The sequence below is a fragment of the Ochotona princeps genome, chromosome 3 (assembly GCF_030435755.1).
Source record: "Ochotona princeps isolate mOchPri1 chromosome 3, mOchPri1.hap1, whole genome shotgun sequence".
NCBI classification, from domain to species: Eukaryota; Metazoa; Chordata; class Mammalia; order Lagomorpha; family Ochotonidae; genus Ochotona; species Ochotona princeps.
The window spans coordinates 84402183-84418938 of record NC_080834.1 but is presented as its reverse complement, the minus strand read 5'-3'; the positions used below and the strand labels follow the sequence as shown (position 1 = coordinate 84418938).

Below are 16756 nucleotides of genomic sequence, written 5' to 3'. Positions count from 1 at the left end.
GAACGGAAGATCTTCCTCTCTGTCTCTCCTCCTCTCTGTGTATCTGCCTTTCCAATAAAAAAAAAAAAATCTTAAGAAAAAAGAGAGTCTTCTAGACTCTTTAATGCAGGTAAATCAGCTGTATAACAAATGACATGTCCAGTCTATGGCAAATAATGTATGCATTTTATGTACTGAACTATAAATGTTTGGTGGGTGAACTATTTAGAATGGGTGATTAAATTTGATGATCTGAGTTTCTACTAAAGTTTTTGCTACATGGGTATGATTTTTTTTTTTTTTTGGATAAAATTTGGTGCATGGCCTTCATCTTAACCAGATGTCTTGTTAGACTGTGGCACTGTGTTGACCATGGACATTAAATAATATCACTATTTATGTTTTTTCAAAAGAGTATTCATTAGCAGATAACAGTTCCCCCATGGATATCTTAAGAGCTTCTGATAATGTAAAGTCAGTCTATCGAAAGTATGGAAAGCGACTTGCTTTGATTTTACTTCTATCCAAGAATAATGTAAGAAAGATCATAGTGGATTAGAACTTATTATAGTAATACAGTTTTGCTTAGACTCCATTTGAGATGGAGAACAGAACATCTGGGTCCATTTGTTTTGACAAGGACAGATATAACATATCTCTGAATCCTGCGTAATTTCTCAGAATATAAAAATTGATTAGAAACTGTGAGAGTCATGTATCAGTGCAGATTAAATGTAGGTCATTTTACTAGTTGTGTCTCTGTGTCTATTGTAAATATGATTTATTTTTAAATAACTTGCTTTCAGACCTAAAGCCACTTCATCTTGTAATAGGTGGTATAAAAAAGTAGAAAGATTGAGTACAAAAATTGTAATCTATGTGAACAAGATTGACATTTTGAGATTTGATTGTTGTTTACAGCCTTTTGTCGATACTCTTAAGGAATAGGAGGTTTTTTTTTTTTTTTCCTACTTGCTATGATATTGAAATCTTTACATAATGGAGTGTCAAGCTAAATGAAAGCATTTCATTGTAAAAATTAAAAACAATGTTAGTGAGGGAAGGAGGAGGATGGGTAGGGAACATGGGCAGGAGGGAGGGTTTAGTGGGAAATATCACTGTGTTCCTGAATCTGTACTGTGAATCATGGGAAATATATTCACTTCATATATGATAAAATAAGTTACAAAAATTTGGAGTCATGTTGAGTTGATTAACTTCTCATTTTGCTATAAATACTAATTATGTCCAAGAGATATGTTACTTTATTTCTGTACGTTATTAATAATTCTTGGGAAGGTGAGATGAAGAATAAACTGTATGTATAAAACTGTATGACACAATTCCTGGAATAGAGAAGAAAGATACTCAACAGTATTTTGAATCAGAATTCAACTTTTGAGGGGCATTAGTTATTCCTTAAAGACAGCTCACATTGTTACGTAGTCCCTCCCTATAATTTCTCTGATTCTCTCCATGTTCTTGACAATGTAATTATAATTAATTGATGTTTCTTTGGTTTCATTTAGGTCTCTGTGGTAACAATTTTCTTTTAGCTCACATTCATTATCAGTAGATTGTGAGTATGGGTCCTTTTTATTGTGACTTAAGCTTCACCTCCTTCATACAGTGCTATGATTTGTAGAGGTTGGAGGCCAAAGAGAGTATCATTTTCAAGCATGAGGATTGTGAACTCTTGGCATTTCCTTACTGTTGAGAGCTGTGTTTTGCTATGATCAAAACAGAGTGAACAACAGGAATTGTCACCACTATTTGGACCTTCATTTTGTTAGTTGTCTCCATTTCCATTCAATCCTCAACAATTTCTGCAAATTTGAGTTTCTCTTCTCAAACAGCACCTAGTATTCCATCTCACACTCCCAAAATTTGACCTTATGTTTTATTAAAATGAGAAAACCAATATTGACTTTGAATTTCTTTTTTTTTTAAAGATTTATTTATTTTATTACAAAGTCAGATATACAGAGAGGAGGAGAGACAGAGAGGAAGAACTTCCATCCGATGATTCACTCCCCAAGTGAGCTGCGCCGATCCGAAGCCGGGAACCAGAAACCTCTTCCAGGTCTCCCACGCAGGTGCAGGGTCCCAAGGCTTTGGGCCGTCCTCGACTGCCTTCCCAGGCCACAAGCAGAGAACTGGATGGGAAGTGGAGCTGCCGGGATTAGAACCAGCGCCCATATGGGATCCCAGTGCGTTCAAGGTGAGGACTTTAGTCGCTAGGCCACACTGCCAGGCCCGACTTTGAATTTCTTTAGCCTTCTTATCAATTTCCTTCTGTAACACCTATAAATTTGTATCCTTTCTTTACTTCTTGTTTCCTGTCTCTATGTGGTCAGATATTTCTCCTCATTTTTCTTTATAGTCAGAAAAATATAAAAGAATAACGTATTTCTCCATTTCCTAACTTCTCATTTATTCCATAGCCCACTGCAATCTGGCTTATCTCTCCTACATAGGAATTTCTTGCTAACATCTCTAAGATGCAGTGGGATTTTTTTTTCCATTGTCCTTTATGAGAGAGAAAACCAGGACTGGGCCAGACCAAAGCCAGGAGCCATTATGAGTCAGGGTTTATTGCAGGTCTCTCATGGGATTAGCAGGGGCTCAAGTACTTGAGTCATTTTCCACTGCTTTTCCCAGGCCATTAGCAGGGAGCTGGGTCAGAAGTGGAGCAGCCAGAACATGAACTGGTGATTAGCACTGAGGTGCTAGCTTAACCCTCTGTACCACAAGACTGCCCCCACATTTCATCTTTTGACAATGTATTACAACTCTGGTTTCCATGATGCTATAATCTAGCTTAACCCTCTGTACCACAAGACTGCCCCCACATCTCATCTTTTGACAGTGTATTACAACTCTGGTTTCCATGATGCTATAATATCTTGGTTTTCTTTCTACTTCTCTCATCTTTGAGTATTTCATCGACTTCCTCATGGGTTCTTCTTTCTCTCTTCTGTTCATTTATAGAATTCCGTATACTTTTGAGTGACTAAATACAGTAAGTGCTGTGCTAGGTGTTAAGGCTGGACTTTAGTCATAATTGGGAAGAGCTTCAGAAAGCAAGACAACAAACAGTTAAATTAAGTGAAACATTGTAAATAAACTGGGTGAAGTGATGTGAATGATGTGGGGCTAGAAGGATGCTATTATATAGTAAGTAGGGAAGGCCTGATCAAGCAGAATTAGATCATGTGAGGAGAACAACTTTCTTGCAGAAAAAAATGATCTTCAGATGTCATTTAAGTCCTGGCAAAGGACAAGACACTTGGAGAAAAGAAAGAGCATCTGAACATTTAGAGCTGAACTGAGGTAGACTGGATAGCAGAAATTCACTAATTTCCAGAAGAACTTGGTGTTTTATAGAGAAAGGTACCCTGAACAAATGCAGATTGGAAGAGTAGAGTGTATCATGTAAAAGCTATTTCTGTTTCAGGGAATTCTAAGACAAACCTTTCGTTAAATCTGTGAAAACTAAATTTGGAGAAGAGCCTGTTGGCTTAGCTGGATTCTTGCTAGCATATTGGACACACTGGGCAAATTCAATCCTAGAAGTAGAGGCTTACTCTTGATGTGGATTTTTCTTTCTCTGCATGTAAAATTTTGGCCAAAATAACACCTGTTTGTATTTACAGAATGCTGTATTCAATGACATGGTAGGCCATGTAATATCACTTCTGATCAAGGAAGTCATTCTACAACAAATGAAGTACAGTAATGGGCTTATGACCATGGATTTTGTAGGTCTTACATGTTCCTCATCATTGGCTTGATCTAGTGGTACAGTGGCTTTTTAAAGGGCCAGCAGTGCTTTGCAGAGTTGTGACAGCGTCCTCTAGGATGCAGTTTATCTTCTAAATGTAGTGTCTGATATATGGGACTGTGTCTCCATAGCCAGGATTCACAGGTCTAGGAATCAGGATGAAAATAGCATCACCTTCGCTCACTATTTTCCATCAGTGATCCACACGTGAAATTTTTGCTTCCAATCCACACCTATTTAGCTTCATTTCAAAGGGAGGAATGCTACTTGGGGACAGGACAATTATTCATTGAACCGGAAGTTGAGATAGTGTTGGTCACCTTGGACTCCTCATTCCTCTGAATCAACACAGAAGGAGGTTACTGTATTGACTTAGATAATTGATTGTGACTGATATTTTATTTTAAGATTGGTGGAGTTTGGGGGAAATGTTAGAGATTAAATTCTCCGGAAATAAAGCTCAGAGTCCTCAACTTCTATAGTAAATGAAGTAAATCACTTTAATTAGTGCCACTACTTGTAGATTGATCATTAGGTCAAATAATTGGGTGTATTATATATTTAATTGCCATGATAGATCATCTAGAGCATGTTCTCTCAAATGAATCCACATTTATGAGCCTTCCTCTTGAGTCACTTTGTCTTGACTCTTAACCGTTCTGTCAAGAGGAGCAATGACAAACGTCATGAAAATGGAAACTGCTATGTTGATTTTAAAAATACATATATCATTATTTCATTCAAAGAGTTTCTTATGTGGTAGATCCTCCCCCCGCCCCAAACAGGTAAATCTGTAAGCGAGACAGACAAGACTCATCAAAGTGTGTGTGACCACACGACAGTTATGTCCTGTCTGCTTTTTAGACCTATTCCCACTATGTCACCTCTCTTTTAAAGATGTCTCCTGGTTGTTGTAAGAAAACACAGATTTTTTTTCTGGTGTTTCACATGTGCTGAGGAGTAATTCTGTGTTCTTCCACATCTGTAAACAGGAAAGTCATAAAAGATCTTTTGCTGGAGAACCTGCCCTGGTAGCATAGCTCTTCTCTTTTCTGTTGTACACCAAAGCTGTGTTGATGGAGAAGTGGTCAGAAAGGGAGGATAATTGCTCTGATTCTCTATTACACTTGATCATCCAGTCAAAAATTAGCTCTGTTGTGTTAGGGTCTTCTGTCATGAATATACTTAATTTGTTCTTTACCCTTACACTGTGTCAAAGAAATCTGACCTCATTCAAAAGTACGAACATGGAAAAAAGTGGCAAAGCATCCTGATCACTTTCCCCAGTTTAATCTTGTCTTTATGCTATAATCTTGTCTTTGTGTTTCCATAATTCTCTATTTCTCTTAAACAAGAGAAAACCTAAATTGATAACCAAACCAAAGCAAACAAATACAGAAATAGGGAAATAATAATAGTAAACAAAATGAGGGCTTGAATGCTGACACTGGAAGATCTGAATTTAACTACCCAGATAGGTCATCATGATATAATTGTTATTTTACTTCACTTTCTAAAGATTTATTTATTTTAATGACACAGTTATATATAGAGAAAAGAAATAGATCTTATAGTCACTGGTTTCCTCCACAAATGGCTACAATGGCTAGGGCTATACTAGAATTAAGCCAGGAGCCGGGATCTTCTTCCAGGTCTCTTATGTGGGTGCAGGAACCCATGGTCTTGAACCTCTTCCACTTCTTTCCCAGACCAAGCAAGGAGCTGAATCAGAAATGGAACATCAGAAACATGAACCAGAGCCCATATAGGATGCTGGTGCTGTAGGTGGATGATCAGCCTGCTAAATCATCATGCTGGTGCCCAAATTCTTTCTTTAAAGATTTATGTTTTTATTTGAAAGTCATAATTATAGGGATTGATCTTATATCTGCTGGTTCACGCCCCAAGTGGTTAGAATGGATAGGGCTGAGCCAGGCAAAGCCAGGAACCAGGAGTTTCATCCAGGTCACCTATGTTGGTGGCGGGGTCACAAACACATGTATCCTCTTCCACTACTTCCCTACGTCCACAAAAGGGAACTAGATTAGACCTGGACCAGCCAGGACATGTATGGGCCCCCAGGTGATATGTGAGTGTGGCAGGTATTGGTTTTATATTCTGTGCCATAGTACTGGTCCTGGAATACTTACATTGTATATTTTTTTAAAGATTTATTCATTTTATTACAGCCAGATATACACAGAGGAGGCGAGACAGAGAGGAAGATCTTCCGTCCGATGATTCACTCCCCAAGTGAGCCACAACGGGCCGATGCGCACCGATCCAAAGCCAGGAGCCAGGAACCTCTTCCGGGTCTCCCACATGGGTGCAGGGTCCCAAAGCTTTGGGCCGTCCTCGACTGCTTTCCCAGGCCACAAGCAGGGAGCTGGATGGGAAGTGGAGCTGCAGGGATTAGAACCGGTGCCCATATGGGATCCCGGGGCTTTTAAGGCGAGGACTTTAGCCGCTAGGCCACGCCGCTGGGCCCTACTTACATTATATATTGAAGTAACTGGGTTTGATCTCCAGCTTTACCTACAATTCCATATTCCTTATAATGTGCTGGGAAAGATCAGGTGATGGTCCAAGTACTAGGGTCCCTCTCACGCATATCCTTAAGCCATTAGTATATGCCACCATGTGGGAGACCAGGGTTGAATTATTGGGGTCCTGGCTTTGACTTGGGTCATCCCCTGCTATCACAGGCATTTGGGGAGTGAATCAGAGAATGAGAGCGTTGTCTTTGCCTTTGCAATAAATGAAAAAAGAATGAAATCATCTTAAAGTAGTTAAATTTTGAGTCAGCATAAAATTTCATCTACCATTTTTTATGTGGGTATGTTTGCTTAATCAGTTTAACTCCAATTACTTTATATTTTTCTACATATTCTGAACATATACTTGTTTTATAGCTAGAACAATGTTATAATATATTTAGTTATAGCTGTAAATACCCAGCGCTTTCGATGTGTAAACTCTCAGGAAAAAAGATAGGCTCTTCCTGTTGAAGATTTATTTTTTTGTCTTCAGTTTTCAAAAGAATAAGAAAGACATGTCTGAAATTCTCGCTGAGAGCTAGTGTTAAAAGTTATAATGTGTATGTTTATTTTTTCTGGTCTGTAGAAGTGTAGCAAAGTGGACATAACCTGAGCTCTAATGTCAGGAGCTTCAGGAGTTCAACTAACCTAGCTTGTGATGTATTCTTGGTCACAGTGTTCTGTGAGGCTCAGCTTGAATTGAGTATATTTCTTAGTGTCAATCTTAGGGTTATGACGCCAAATGTCTAATACCTAGTGGGGGGTCTCAGCAGATATTATCCCATCCTGCCCATTGTGTTTCTCCAAAACTTGTCTCATACTTCAGTGAATTGTTTCTGTATGGAATTTTAGAGCTCAAAAGGAATAGGTCTCAACTTTCATTGCCATGACAACAGAATCAGAGAAGTGAAAAATTTCCTCCTGAAACAGAGAGTGACTGTTAACAAAGTAACACATTTTTAATTGATGGCAAAGATGTGATTTCTTTCCTTCTTTTCTAGCTTTATTTCCAATAGTGTACATAGTCATGGTTGTTTATTTTGAAAGGATTGAAAGGAGAGGTTGACTGTTGTTTTGTATTTTCTGTGAAGATATTAACAGTTATATCCAGCGCTTTTATACACTCCACCTTGCTGCCTACAGACTATGATGAAAGGGTTATTTTGTCTGAAGTTAACATTCTTACATGTCAGAGATATTTCAACCATGATCACAAGATAATCCTAAAAAACCTATGAGAGTCTTTCTTTTACCTCTAAACAAGATAATCACTTCCAAAATGAATTTTGTAGGTAAAATTTGTAAATATAAATGAAAACTACTGAAAAATGTTTAAAGTTGATTCAATTAATTTCCATAATAATGTATTTCATTACCTTGTGCTTTTTGTGGTCTTTGTTACAACATAGCTGGAGAAAACTTGTCTTTTGCCTTTCTATTACTGTAGACACAGAATGTGATTAATCATTGTCATTAATAAATCAGCTGCTTATAAGGCTTACGAAAAGGTCTGAGCTCTAAGTCCTTTTATCATGTGACTTAGTGTATAGCTGATTTTAGAAACTGTGGTCTATTTACAATGTAATTTCAAAAAGTTGTTTTGAAAGCCTGAATTATCAAAAGAAGTTTTGCCAACTTATTCAAATAAATTATTTACTGAACCTTTCTTATTAGAGAGAACAGCTGAGTGATGCAGAAACATAGTAGCAGTAAAATTATTTCATTCTCATTGATAGAAGAGTATTACAGATAGGGAAGTTATGATGCTTGCTTACAAATATGAAATGGCAGTATGCTCTTTGGAATTTGGATAAGGTGCTTGAAGAAAAAAGTTGTTTTTCTCCAATTGCATTACTGAGAAGAATTTATTAGTAAGAAAAAAGCAAATGGAGGAAGAATCAAGATGGCGGAATGGTGTAAGGACACATTTAAATGGACAGAGAGATATTTAATCAGAATGAAGCAGAGAGGACACATTCCAGGAAATAGGAGAGGACAGAACAACAGTGGAGGGGTGCCTGGAGACTGACAGACACAGAAAAGCAGCAGACACAACGGTGTGGTGTGGCAGTGGCTGATACTCCAGCGACATTTAGCTAACGGCAGCCGGAACTCCACCAGCAACCAGATGCGAAGGGACTTTCACTGGGAGCTTGGGAGGTAAACTCAGACAAAGAACTGTCCATCTGGCTGGTCTGTTTGATTTGACCAGGAGCAGAGACAGAGCAGCAGCTCCCAGACGGACAGTGCAAGAATAAGGTGGATTTCACAGCCCAGTCAGCACCCTAGAGTCAAAGTGGGCACCATTTTGCATAAGGAGCCGAAGGCAAGGGAAAGGACTGAGCATACACTGAGCTGGGAGTGAACTCGTTTCTGACTCAGTGAACTGCAAAGACGTGGCATTCTACAGGTTCCACCCAAAACATGTCTGGGTAGCCCTCAGATCTGATGGCCAGCAGATCAAGAACTCTAGTAGTGGTACGTCAGGAGCCATTCTGTGCCATGTGGCAATAGCTTTAGGACTACAGGGACAACAGTGAACTGCACATGTGCTGAGCTTGTGAGAACTCACCGAGTTCAGTGGATTGCAGTGGTCCCGCAGGAAAATAATACCGACTGTGGCATCGTATGGGTCAAAATAGGTCCGTGTGGCAACAAGACCTAACATCCAATAGGTTCCAGTAAGATCACTGCCACCAACAACATAGTTATATAGGACACTTGGTGTGTCCCCAATCCTGGGACCTGCTCCAACCTGAAGTGGGAGAAAGGTTGTACAGACAACAGTGCAACCTAAGCAAGGCATCACAGAAGGTGGAGAGTGGTGAGCCAGGAGTTGGGGATACGGAGACCATGGAAATCTAACTTCAGAACCCAGACCTGGAACTTGATGGAGGGAGTGGCACAACCAACTGCAAGCAAAAAGCTGTGTACTAACTGCAGTAAATAAAATCGAACTGTAGACCTGTGGGTGACACAGCTTAGAAACCTGCCCCAAGGAGAAGAATCTGATAACTAGAAATACAATGATCAAGAGCAAAAGAAGAGACAGAGGCAAAATGAATATTACTGAAGACTCCCCTGCAAAGGAACAAAACTCTATGCAAACCTCAGAGTTAACAGAGGAAGACATTGAGAAAATGGGGGACACAGAATTCAGAAAACTCATAAAACTTCTGATCAAAAATGAAAAGTACATGCAGGAATTCAAAGAATTTAAGGAATATATTACACAAGAAATAGCAGCAATAAAGCAAATCGAGGCTAATATATCAGAAATTAAGAACACAGCAGAGCAAATTAAAAGTACAGTGGAGAGTCTTCAAAACAGAATTAAGCAAGCAGAGAAAGAATCTCAGAATTGGAAGATACATCCTGTCACAAGGGGGAAGCAAACAAAAAGCTGGAAGCAGAGCTGGATCAGGCCAAAAAAAGTATGCAAGAATTAGTAGACATTATTAGGAGGTCTAATATAAGAGTGATGGGAGTTCCAGAAGGTGCAGAAAGAGAAGCTGAGTTTGAAAATGTGTTTAATGAAATAATAAAGGAAAATTTCCCTAATCTGGAGAAAGAATTGGGAAACAAGATACAGGCAGGGCACAGAACTCCCTACAGGCTTGATCAAACGCAATCTTCACCATGACACATGATCATCAAGCTCTCTCCAATCGAACATAAGGAAAAATATCCTTAAATGTGCACATGAAAAAAATCAACTAACATATAAAGGAATGCCAATTAAACTCACAGGAAACCTCTTATGGAAAACTCTAGAGTCAAGAAAAGAATGGAGTGACATATTCTAGATCTGAAAGAAAAAAATTGTCGGCCAGGATAACATATCCAGCAAAGCTTTCTTTTATCTTTGAAAATGAAATAAAATTCTTCCACAGTAGTTTTTACATCTCCACATATTTTCTTGATGCTGGTTATCTTTCCTTGTTCCTATTTGTAGAATACCCTTAAGCATAATTTTTAAGCCTGGCTTGATGATGATGAATTACTTCTATTTCTGCTTGTCTTGGAATGCCTTTTATTTATTTATTTAAAGATTTATATTATTTTTATTGGAAAATCGATATATATAGAGAAGGAGATACAAATAGGAAGATCTTCCATCTGTTGATTCACTCCCCAAGTGGCTGCAACAGCTAGAGCTGAGCTGATCCGAAGCCAAGAGCCAGGAACCTCTTCCAGGTTTCCCATGTAGGTGCAGGGTCCCAAGGCTTTGGGTCATCTTTGACTACTTTTCTAGGTCACAAAAAGGGAGCTGGATGGGAAGTGGAGCCACAGCGACCAAAGTCAGAGCTCATATGGGATCCTGAGTGTGCAAGTTGAGGACTTTAGCCATTAAGCTTCCGTCCTGGGCCCTGGAATACCTTTTATTAAAGATAGTCTGTTGGATACAGTATTTTTCTTTGATAGTTTTCTTTCATAACTTGGATTATATCATTCAATTTCTTGCTGAATTATAAGGATTCTGTTGAAATCTGTTATTCTAATGGAACTTCCCTTAAAGTAACTTAGCAAAAAGTAGAAACCATACACATATGTATGGTGTATACAAAAAATAAGGTAACAATGGGCCAGGGATCTCAACATAACTCTTGAAAGTATAAAGCTGCTGGAGGAAAACATAGGAGAAACATTACAAGATGTTGGCAGAGGCAAAGACTCTATACAATGGGACTCAAGAAGCACAGGCAATAAAGGCAAATATAGATAAGTGAGATTATATTAAGATAAGAGCTTCTTCACAGCAAAGGAAACAGTCTACAAAGTTAAGGCAACCAATAAAATGGTAGAAAATATTATCAAATTACAGATTTCATGAAGAATTAATATCCAGGATACATAAGGATGTCAAGAAACTCAAAAGCAACAAAGCAAAGAACTATACTGCTGTGATAATTTGAGGGAAAATAGTGGGAGGAGAAAATGGGGGGGGGGAAAGATGGGGAAATAAAAACCCCGATACCTGTAAAATTGTATTGTGATGAATAATAAATATACTTGAATAACAAAAAAGAAGCTAGCTGAGGATATGAACAGGTATTTTTTTTTTAAATTTTATTTTAAATTCATTAATTACATTGTATTATGTGACACAGTTTCATAGGTACTGGGATTCTCCCCACCCCTCCCCAAACCCTCCCACCATGGTGGATTCCTCCACCTTGTTGCATAACCACAGTTCAAGTTCAGTTGAGATTCCCCCATTGCAAGCATTAAAGGGATGAAATATAAAGAGCCAATAGACACTTGAAAATGTTCAGGATCACTAGCCATCAGGAAAATGCAAATAAAAACTACCATGAAGTTTCACCTCATCTCAGTTAGAATGGCTGTCATCCAAAAATAAATTAAATAACAAATTCTGATAAGGATGTGTAGAACAAGGTAACAAGGTAGTAGTCCATTCCATTGTTGATAAGAATGTAAACTAGTGTAACCATTATGGAAGACAATCTGACTATTCCTCAGAAATCTGAAAATAGATTATAAGACCCAGCCATTCCACTCTTGGAAATTTACCCAAAGGAAATCAACATGTTCCCTATGTTTATAGTAGCTCAATTCATAATAGCTAAGGTATGGAATCAACTCAAATGTCCATTGATTGATGATTAGATAAAGAAATTGTGGTATATATATTCTATAGGATATTCTTCATCCATAAAAAAGAATGAAATTATCTTTGGCAGCAACTGAAGACCATTATGCTTAGTGAAATAAGCCAGTTCTCAAAATACACAGACTGAATGTGTTCTCAAGTTTGTATTCATATACAGAGTACAAAACATGTTGGAGCAGGCATGGTGGCTAATCTTTCCCCTGCGAGCTCCAGCATCCCATTTGGGTGCTGGATGATGTTCTGTTTGCTCCACTTCAGATTTAGCTCTCTGCTATGGCCTGGAAAAGTAGCGGAGGATGGCCCAAGGCCTTGGGCCCCTGCATCCAGGAGAGCAGTTGGAAAGAAGATCCTGGATCTCAGCTTTGGATAAGCTCAGCCATGGCTGTTGCTGGCATTTGGGGAGTGAACCAGTGGATAGAAGACCTTTCTGTAAAAATCTGCCTTTCCAATGAAAAATAAATTTTAAAAAATGTAAATTATATAATTGAAATAGACATTTCAAAGTTTAATTATTATGACCCTTATGTATACTCCTGAGGAACAGTGGTTTTTCTACTTACTGTGTGTTGAGTTGTTATTTAGTGGTGAGGGTTAAACTTGGAATTGTAAAGTGAAAGAATGTTATTATAAACATAAAAGAGAAAATTAGAAAGCAAGGAGGAGCAAGGATGAGGGTAGACGAGGGAGGGAGGGTAGGAAATATCAGTATGCTGTTAAAATTGTATATATGAAATGTATGAAATTTGTTTACTTTATATAAATTAAAACAATATATGAAATGACATGTTATTTGCAGATTTGCAATTCCCTGTGCTATTCTTTGGGGTTTTGAGTACAATATTTGGCAGTGAGGATCTTTCCTGGTGAGTCTTTTGGACCTCCTGTACTTGGATGTCCCTATCTTTTTCAACTATTCAACTTTTCAACTATTATTTAATTGAATAGGTTTACTGTGCTATTATTCTTCTCTTCTTCCTCCAGAATTCCCATAATTTCAATATTAGTTTGCTTAATGAAATTGTTAAATTCTTCAAGGTGTCTTTATTATTTTTCTTATCTCCTTGTTATTTTTTTCTCTAGGATTTCTATCTTGTTGATGACAGTCTCCTTTATATTTATTCATTGTTTTCCTGATTTCATTCATATGTATATATTATCTTGTATCAGCTCTTTGAATATCCTTGTAATAATTAAAATTTAATATTAGGCATTTAATCAATCCTCATTCCTTTGTTATCTCTTGTCACAGAATTATTTTATTACTTTGCATTCTTCCTGCTACATTACTTCTTCATTTACCTTGAGAGTTGAGTGTCTGATGATCAGTTATCTCCACACATGTCTATAGGGTGGTGGTGATGATTATCTGCTTTCTCATAGATATGTAACTGGAGATACCAGTTTGATTGGCTACACAGGCTTTGATTCCACCTGGAGACAGTGATATAGTGTCAGTATTGTTTCTTTAGCTGCAGTAATTGACTTTGGGTGTCATGGCATCAATGTCTCTGGGTGCCACTTGGGAGTGGAGAAATTCTAATGCTTCTGACTGGAGCCATCGTGTGGCAAAGCCCGGTAACAGCAGTTGTAGCACTAGTATCAGGATGGATGCTTCTGGTATTGTTGGGCTATACTCTTCTATCAGAGGAGGTCTCCTGGATCGGTAACCCTAGGGACTGTGGGGGGCTTATAGCACTCACTCTTAGTTCCAAGAGAAGGAGGGATACAAGAGTGTTTGGGTGTATGGGGAGAGAGTTTTAAGTGTGTGTACTCCTCATTCTCAGTCACAGCAGTGTCACAGGCCTCTAAGCAGGTAGCTGCAGGAAGATATGGTAGATCAGGGCATGGCATCAACTCTCAGTTGCCATTAGTGTTGGTAGAAAAACAGTGGGTGGGTGGTGGAATGGCCAGATATTGTGACATCACTTTGAGTCACAGTGATGACTTCTGTGGGCAGCTGTCTGTGAAAGGCGGTGGTGTCAAGCAGAGGATAATCTGATGGCTTTAAACAACAAGTGTCTTGGATTCTTCAGACATGACAATGGCATCTGAACCCTGTCATGAAGGGAATTGCTATGGCTTGCATGACAGGGTCCCAGTAAGTCTGCTGGATTTAGTTGGGATTATGAGGCTGTGGCTCCTTAGGGTACTCTAGTAGAGTGTTTGAAAGAGCCCAGGGATGGGGCCGTGATGAACCTTCTAGCCTCTAAGTTATTGTGGATATTGATAATATCTCCCTTCTTGATACAGTGCTTTACTCTCTGGGCTCTGTAGTTTGGGGAGACAAAGGGAGTTCCTTCTCTGTAGTGGAGCTTCTGTGTAGATGCCAGGCAGATTTCCCACTGGAGCTGCAAGCTCATAATTGTTGATCTCTCATCTAGCTAAATTTGCTGGAATCTGCTGGAATGTGTTCTGCTAGGACTTCTCTATCACCCTCTCTTCTTTTTTTTTTTTATTAATTATTTTGCATTATGTGACAGTTTCATAGGCTCTGGGAATCCCCCCATCCCTCCCCCTCCCCTCCCCCCTGGTGGATTCCTCCACCTTGGTGCAGTATTACAGTTCAAATTCAATCAAGATTCTTTCCTTGCAAACATATACCAAGCATAGAGTCCAGCTACTTATTGTCCAGATGGGTTGAACAGTTTCTTTGGGAGACCATTTCTGGTCCAAAGTTAGAGCTGGTAGAATATCATCCCAGTCAATTAAGAGTCCCAGTATAACATCAACAGCAATTTGCAACATTATGGAATTGACATGGTTTTGAGTAACCAGTATGTTAAAAAAAAAAAAAAAGCAAGTCCTAACCACAACCTATGATTAGCTCATTGACATTTCAATTTTAGTTTATATACAGGACCAGACCGGCTGCTATATACCTTAAAATGGCTATAAGATACCATTCAGCTGTCTCGTGTCTATTTCATTTTAGTATTTAGCCATTTGTTGTGTTGAAGTATAATTTTGCTGATCTTGGCAGATTTTAGGATAATCTAGACTGGCTTGTAACTCTAACAAGACATTTGTCGACATTTAAGGTGCAGAACATTTTTTTTTGGGGGGGGGGGGTGTGCAGGAAAATCCTCAACACCATGGTGAGGAGTGACTAATCTTTGTATCACCCTCTCTTCTGATCTGAAGCATCAGAGAGCCAAGCATCATTGGAGCCAAGTTTGTATTTGCTGATACATGCTCTTTCTCTTTCTATGCTTCTATCCTGTCTTGTAGGGTTCCAGTCTCTCCCTTGCTGAGACTAGAAATGCAGCTCTGTATCTGCTGTTTTGGCTCCTTTTTTGGTGGGAGAGAAACTGATTGGAATGCTTCTCTGTTTAGCCATGTTGATGGCAATGTTTTTTTTTTTTAAATATTTATTTATATGAGTTACAAAGAAAAAGATACTCACACAGAATGTGTGTGTTTGTGTTTCTGTGTGTGTGTGAGAGAGAGAATGAGGGAGAGAGAGACAGAGAGAGAGAGAATCTTCTGCACTAGTTCAATCCATAAATAACCACAGTATTAAGGGTTTGGTCAGTCTGAAACCAGAATACAGGAGCTTCATCCAGGCCTAACCACATGGGTGACAGGGGCCCAAATGCCTGGGTCATTTTCCACTGCTTTCTTCCAGGTGATGAGGCAATCCTAAGAAAGAAAATGAAACTGGAAAACTTACCCTGCAAGATATCAAGATAATTATGTGTAGTGGTTAGGATATTGGTACTAAGAGAAGCTGATCAGTGAAAACATAATAGAGGAAAAATCCCACACATACAGTGTTCTTATTTGTAGCAAAAGCTATACAGCAATAAATCTGTAAGAGAAAAATCTTAATAGATAATTCTGGCTTAACTAACTATTCCTATGTATGTGATTTACAATAATCAAATCCATAGAAATTACAGATATAAATGTGAAAAGTTTTTAAATAAAAGGGTTAGAAGGAGATGTAGGAGCATAATCTGAGCCTTGTTACAGTCCTTCACCTGCGGTCATTTTGTTCCAACTTCAGGGTTCCTTTGGCACATCAGTTTTCTTTATAGCTCAGTTTCCTCTCTTTATTCAGCCAAGAGCCTCAATAGTTATGCTTTCTGCTCTTTCTGTACGAGAAAGAGCTCCGCAAGTGCATCTTTTCGGCCCACCTACCCAGATTGTCACCAGCTGTTGTTATTCTATCATTCATTTGCGGAAATGCAGCAGGGCCTCCTGAAGTAGCACTCATACAATACAAGAAAACCAAGCACTCATATGTGACGTCTTGGTCTTTCTGTTGCTTCCCCTTGGTTCTTATTTGAAGTTTCCCTTACATTCTGGCTAGGGGCAGCGACTCACTGATGTGACATCCACTGACTTGTTTTCAGTATGACTGAAAATATAACATTGTGTATGAGTACATTTATCTTGATATTGGTGACGAAAATATTAGAATTAAAAACAAAGCCACAAATTATAGTTTTAAAGAGAACAACAAAAGTAGAGCTTTCCCCTCTTGAACCCTACATAAAAGAAAGAAGTGCTATGTGGGCTGAGCACAGCAACTTTTGCTCTCAAGGTAGAAGAATGATTTTTTTCTTAGGTACCCAGTCCATGTCTGCATACCACAGTAGGAAAATATGATTTACATAGGAAAATTTAACAATGCATAGTGTTGGTTTCATAATCCCTCTATTCTATTCCCTGTAGAATAGATCATCCAATTCCATTATTTAGTCAACCTTCAGCCTTTGTGGAGGAATCACATCTTTAGGGAATCCACTCTAAATCTCATTCCACTTATTACATTTGTTTGTAAGATTATGCGATAACTTCCTGCCTTTACCGCTAAAC

At 38.6% G+C, this 16756-nt stretch overlaps 1 protein-coding gene across 4 annotated transcripts in view; it reads left to right on the top strand.

Moving 5' to 3' along the window:
- Positions 1-16756, top strand: part of IGSF11 (immunoglobulin superfamily member 11) — a 253913-nt gene that overhangs the window by 59104 nt on the left and 178053 nt on the right. The window contains exon 1 of one of the 4 annotated variants that reach the window (XM_012928657.3): positions 13883-14033. The exons of the other annotated variants lie outside the window; for them this stretch is intronic. The gene's annotated coding sequence lies outside the window, so the exon portion shown is untranslated. Of the gene's footprint in view, positions 1-13882; positions 14034-16756 lie in introns of those variants that run through there. 4 annotated transcript variants of the gene reach the window in all.